General features: G+C 45.1%; 1 protein-coding gene across 1 annotated transcript in view; it reads left to right on the top strand.

The window, feature by feature from the left end:
* Positions 1–2176: 2176 nt before the first annotated feature.
* Positions 2177–6000, top strand: part of LOC120540123 (B-cell receptor CD22-like) — a 51633-nt gene continuing 47809 nt past the window's right edge. Inside the window, exon 1 of the mRNA XM_039770617.1 lies at positions 2177–2244. The gene's annotated coding sequence lies outside the window, so the exon portion shown is untranslated. The remainder of the gene's footprint in view (positions 2245–6000) is intronic.

The raw sequence follows: 6000 nt of genomic DNA, 5'->3' as shown, positions 1-6000 counted from the left end.
ATGGTAAGCATAATATCATTTTTTTCCATGGGTCCATAATCCATACTAACTTCTTCTTTCTCTGCTGTTCTTTTTCCGGTTTTCTGTGGTGGCGACCTGTGCCACCACCACCTGATCAAAGCACCATGATGTCCCTACATTGATGGATTAAAGACCAGAAGTCCATGTGACTGTCATCATCAAGTTCTTCCATGTGAACCCTGAATACAATGAGGACTGATTGAGGTCATTGATGTCAGGTAGAATGCCGAGTGGGGGCTGAATGGGTGGTCTTGTGGCCTCGGGACCCCTGCAGATTTTTATTTTTTGTTTTGTTTTTTTCTGTCCTCCTGACCATGGAATATTACTTTATTCTTTGTTACTTAGTATTGCCTAATTTTATTTTTATTTTTTTGATAAACTTTTCTTTCTTCATCTTGTAAAACACTTTAAGCTACATCATTTTATGAAAACATGCTATAGAAATAAGTTGTCGAGGATGCCAGGGGCAACGACCCGGCCAGGACACCTTCAGGGACCGAAAGTGGGCGTGCGCCCAACTGGGATCACGTGGGGGCCGCCATCCTGGTTGTTTTGGGGGCCATGGGTAGAGAGCGTGGAAGCCCAACCCTGTAGGGACCCGTGGTCACCACCAGGGGGCGCCCCAATGCCTTGGGGATCCTGGACTTCCTGGTGTGGCGGAAGTGCTGGGGGGAAGAAGAAGAGCTACACCCGGAGAGCTTCCGGGAGAATAGCCGGCATTTACGCCACACTGGGGCGTGTCCAGGGGGGAATGCTGGGAAGCAGCTGGAGCTCATCCGGGACCAGATAAAAGGGGCCGTCTCCCTTCATTCAAGGCTGGAGTCGGGTGGAAGCAGGACAAGGCAGGAGCAGAGTGGAGGCGGCCCGAAGAAAGGCATTGTGTGTTGGCCAGGACTTTGGGGACATTTAGGGGTTTGTGTGGCACTTGAATTGTAAATATTGTGTAAAATAAACGTGTGGTGGTGGAAAACAACATGTCCGCCTGTCTGTGTCCAAGCCGGGTCCACAATGGCGCCCAACGTGGGGCGATCCATCTGGTACAAGACGGGGACCCCTATATAAATATTTTATGGGTGACATGAACGTGTCTGCCTGTCTGTGTCTGGGCCAGTCTCCACAAAGTAAATGTTGTTCTTGTTGATCTCCTTTTAGTTTTCACCGTCACCTGCATTTTTGACACTGGACTGTTTCGTGAGTTTATCGTTTTTTTGTCTAGTGTTTTGTCGAGTTTCTTTAAGATCTGTCTTTTACGATCTTTAAGAGAGTCCCGACACTCACAAAAAAAAGAACACAAACTCTGCTGATGCCTCCACTTACAATGATATGTGGTTTATTACAAATTATTCAACAGTATGTAGATATTGTTTGGCTTTAAACTTTAAGTCGGAGACCAGTAGCTCGTCTAATTTGTGTTCCCATCAGGGAAAAGTAATGGTTCCTCCCAATGAAGAGGCGCATCTGCGAGAAATAAAAGTTTTGTTATTTGCGAGACGTGAAGTTGCTTGGACATACTGTAGGCGGGGGGTTGGCGAGCAAAGAGAGCATGAGGCAAAGCCCCCTACTAATAATAATAATAGTAATAATTGCCACAATCATTATAATAACACATTTTATTCCACTCATCCTTTTATTTGCAGGACCCACTTTTCCTTTACACGTTTTGGGGAGCTGGAGGTCATCTCACCCGCATCAGGCACAAGCAGAGGACCTCCACTGGAGGAGATGCCAGTCTGTCGTGTGGCACACTCATGCACTCTTACATAAACTTGCTGGGTGAGTTCGTCTGTTCATTCTTTTTGTTTCCAAACTCATTCATTTATTCCAATCACCAGGATTTATTGAAGCTTCACCCACCATCTTCTGGTTACATTGGACAAACTCTTGTCAGTATTGAAGGAAACTAAAGAGTTTCAGAGAGACAAATGGAGAGAGCGGTCAGGGTGAGGATAAAATCCAAGGCCTTAAAACTTTGAAACCTCAACTAAACCACCAGTGACGATTGTGACATTCTTGTTTTAAAATAACAAGCAGCGTCAGCGCTAACACTGGAAATTCTCACTATTTTTAGTGTCAGTATGAGGAAGTTATCAGTAAAGTAGATTTAAAAAGTCAGTGGCCTGATATGTAAAGACCCTCCTAGTCAAATCAACTCATTTCTGTCAGTCGCCTGCAGAGCCGTCGGACTTGAAGTGCTGTCTCGAGAAGACCAGACTGGAGCAGAAGGTAAGTTGGACTTTCAAGTTTCATTTGTAAGTGATGCACGTGATGAACTGCAATGATGGACTAAGTCCTGATCATCATAGCCGTTAAAACATTCAAATGTGCAATTAATTATAAAAGAAAGAATGGAAAGGTGAGGTGAGGTGGCACAGTGCTAAGTGCTGTAGGGTCACAGGTCAGGCACTTGGGTTCAAATTGTCCACTTTGGCCGTGTCCGTGTGGGGTTGACTGGTGTCTGTGAGTTCAGCTCAGTTTATATTCATATAGCGCCTTTCACTGAGTGCTGGCACAGAGAGCTGTGGCAAGTTCTCTCAATACAAACTTTACAAACGACATAAAGAGCACATAGAGACACAACTAAATGTATATTTTTTTCAGTTAATCTTTCCAGCTACTTTAATACTTTTGTTTAGTTATAGTTTTTCATTTTGCTTTTGTAAATTATTTTATTTCAGTTTACAAAAATATTTGTTTTAATAATAGTTTCAGATCTGATTTTAGTTTTTGTTAACTATTGCAATAAGGCGCTATATTAGCACCCGACCCGACACAGATAGACACAGGAGGCACATATAAAATAAAATGACTTATTTCTCTTGACCTGTGGGGCACGTCTTCCCCGTAATCCCCACAGGCACAACACAGTCCCAAGCACAAGACACACAATGTAAAGCACAATCCTCTTTCTCTCTTCCACCACCACTCCTCCAAGCTTTGCCCTCCTCCTCCCGACTCTGGCTGCTGAGTGGTGGTTGCTGGCTCCTTTTTTATGTCCTCCCCAGAAGTGCTGCAGGTGCTTGATCACCTGTTTCTGGTGGCATCTCTGGGTGGGGCTGAAGATTCATCCAGCCAGGCTCAGGGACCCATGCAGCGAACCTTGGCGGCCACCCCAGATCCCAACAGGGCGGTGGAGAACTCCATCTCCCAAGGAGCCCTGCGGGAAGCTGAGGCAGCACCGTCAGCCAGGGAAGCTGCCACCAAGCGTCCTGGGGAAGGCATTGAGCAGCCCATGGTTGCTCCCCTGGAACATACGTCAAAGGAGCATCCCAGCCAGTGTCAGGGATGCCAGGGGCGACGACCTGGCCGGGATGCCTTGAAGGACCGGAAGAGGGTCTACGCCCGCCCTGGATCACGTGGGGGCCACCACCCTGGTTGCTTTGGGGGCCACGGGTAGAGGTCTTGGAAGCACAACCCTGTAGGGGCCCGTGGTCACCACCAGGGGGCACCATGATGCCTTGGAAACCCTGGACCTCAACATTTCTGCCACACCAGGAAGTGCTGGGGGGAAGAGAAGAAGGGACACCCGGAGAGCTTCTGGGAGTACAACCGGCATTTCCGCCACACTGGGGCGTGTCGGCGGGTGATTGCCGGGGAACACCTGGAGCACATCTGGGTGTGGATAAAAGGGGCCGCCTCCCTTCATTCGAGGCTGGAGTCGGGTGGAAGTAGGACGAAGCAGGAGACGAGAGTGGAGGCGGCCCGAAGAGTGAAGGCATTGTGTGCTATTGGCCAGGACTTTGGGGACTTTTGGGGTTTTGTGTGTGCACTTGAAACTTGTTAATAAACGTGTGGTGGTGAATTTACAACATGTCTGCCTGTCTGTGCCCGGGTATCGTCCACACCGGGCATGCCTCACAAAAACCCACCCACTAAACATGCCTCAGGCAGTCCGCAATGCTTAATGGGCGTCTTTTTGTTACAGCAGACTCTAAAGCAGCAATGGCAGAGTGAAGCTAACCAGTCTGCACACTACTGAGGAGGTGACAAGTGAGTTCATATGACGTAAACAGGATAATGAAATAACCAGAAAAGATGAAGGAGATTATTAAGGGGGAAGAAGTCGAGTGTAAAAGCTAAGAGGCGAGGGCCAACATGGTGCCCATAAAGCTACTTGTCCACATCAGTATGAGAAGCTGTGCTCTGAATGATGGAGATCCACATGCTGCCTTGTAAGGGGTTAAGGTGTCTTTTTTGAATATTACCAAGTAGGTTGCTTGTGTTTTGTGATCACAATTCCACAAAGCCACTAAACATCACTACACTAGAGGGAAACAAAGGGCCAATCAAGAACAGTGAACTGGATGAAGAAGGAGTCAATTCATACAGGGTTCAGATAATCAGAGGTGAATATTAAGAGTAAGACGAGCGTGCATGTCTTCGACAGAATGTGCCATGTGGCCCTGGGCTGAGCAGGTACTGTGACCAGCGTGGTAGAAATTTAACATCTTATTAAAGAAAGAAACATCCCCTAACAGGACAAATTAGTAATCAGGGAGGAGAAAAGCTGGTCATTGTATCGTCTAATTAATCCTCTGCAAAATGCTTTGGAGGGAACATTCATCAAAAGCAGTCTGTTACAGCCTGGTCAGAATGGTCTGAGAAACAAAGAATTGAGGATCATTTTATAAAATATGTGTAACTCAATGCAAACATTCACTCAGGTTGGATATCCAAATGGCTTATAAGTCTCTTATATTTTATTCTGGTTCTTATATGTTTGAGTTGAGCCTCCACCCTTGAAATTTCTGAGCATATAACAACTGTCCATTCTGGTGTTTTACAGGACATCAGCTGATTTCCTGGTCATTGCTTAGTCATCTTTCAGTACATTTTGTTGTTCACTTGACCATTATCTGGTTTCCTGATGTGCCTGAAAAGGTTTCTGACATTTATTAACCCTTTATGTTATTTCTTTAAGATTAAAATTATGCTACCCTAAAATTACTCTTCCACAACGCACACGCCACCCATATTTTTCTGGTACTGCAAGTCGTGCACACGTTGCGTTAATTTCTGAGGACGTGCTCAGAGAACGTGTCAAAAGAAACCTGGGAACGGCTGACAGCCATGACATGTACGCATACGCATTCTGAGCGTGAAGTATAAACCGGCCCTGAGGAAGAAAAATAAATGAAAACAAAACACAGAAAACAAAATGGAAATCATGTTTGTCATCCCTGACATCATCCGTGTTTATTATAGTCCAGTACAGTAACAATGTCATTGTCGATGTGTCACTAGTACTGTTATTGATGTGGCATCTTTACCAAGGACAGAAAGGGGCTAAGACCTCCTAAAAGTACACAAAAGGCAGCCCAGCAGAGGACCACCTAAACTCAGACAGCCTCCAAAGAGTACCAGCTGGCTTTAGTAGGAGCAGAGCTGGCAAAATAACACAAAATATATCAGAATAAATGAAAATCACACAAAGATGAGGATAACTGCAAAACTCTGACATGTGCATCAAAAGTGCAAACAAGAATCTTTATACATCAAGCATTTGATTAACAAAAGAGCAAACAGAGGCACAATCCTAAGCAAACACGTTCATAAACGATATTCAAATATCAGAATCCTTGAGACCGTGAGAAGATCAGCAGGAAATGACAAACTCCATTAACAATAAACCACAATAATCTGATCCTCCATAGTTAATGACTGATCTCCTGCTCCTGAGCCTTCTCAGCACACTTACAGAGCAAGAGTGAGGGCTCGGGAGTGATGATGTCACGGTGGCCCCGCCTACTGGGGCTCCACCCACAAAGAAGGAGGCACAGCAGAACATTTAACAAGACAGAACATTATTTTAGAATTACAATTGAAAATAATGGAAATAACATAAAGATATGAAACACAGCAGCTCATCATTAACACAAACAACAATGAAATTAAAATTCACATAAATTCAAGCTGACACATAACAGGAACCAAAAATCTTTAGATTTACTGCTGGTTTTTGACATGACAATTTCAGTTCTT

The sequence above is a fragment of the Polypterus senegalus genome, chromosome 12 (genome assembly GCF_016835505.1).
Source record: "Polypterus senegalus isolate Bchr_013 chromosome 12, ASM1683550v1, whole genome shotgun sequence".
NCBI classification, from domain to species: Eukaryota; Metazoa; Chordata; class Cladistia; order Polypteriformes; family Polypteridae; genus Polypterus; species Polypterus senegalus.
The sequence above is the reverse complement of the archived record's forward strand: the minus strand, read 5'-3'. Positions and strand labels throughout refer to the sequence as shown.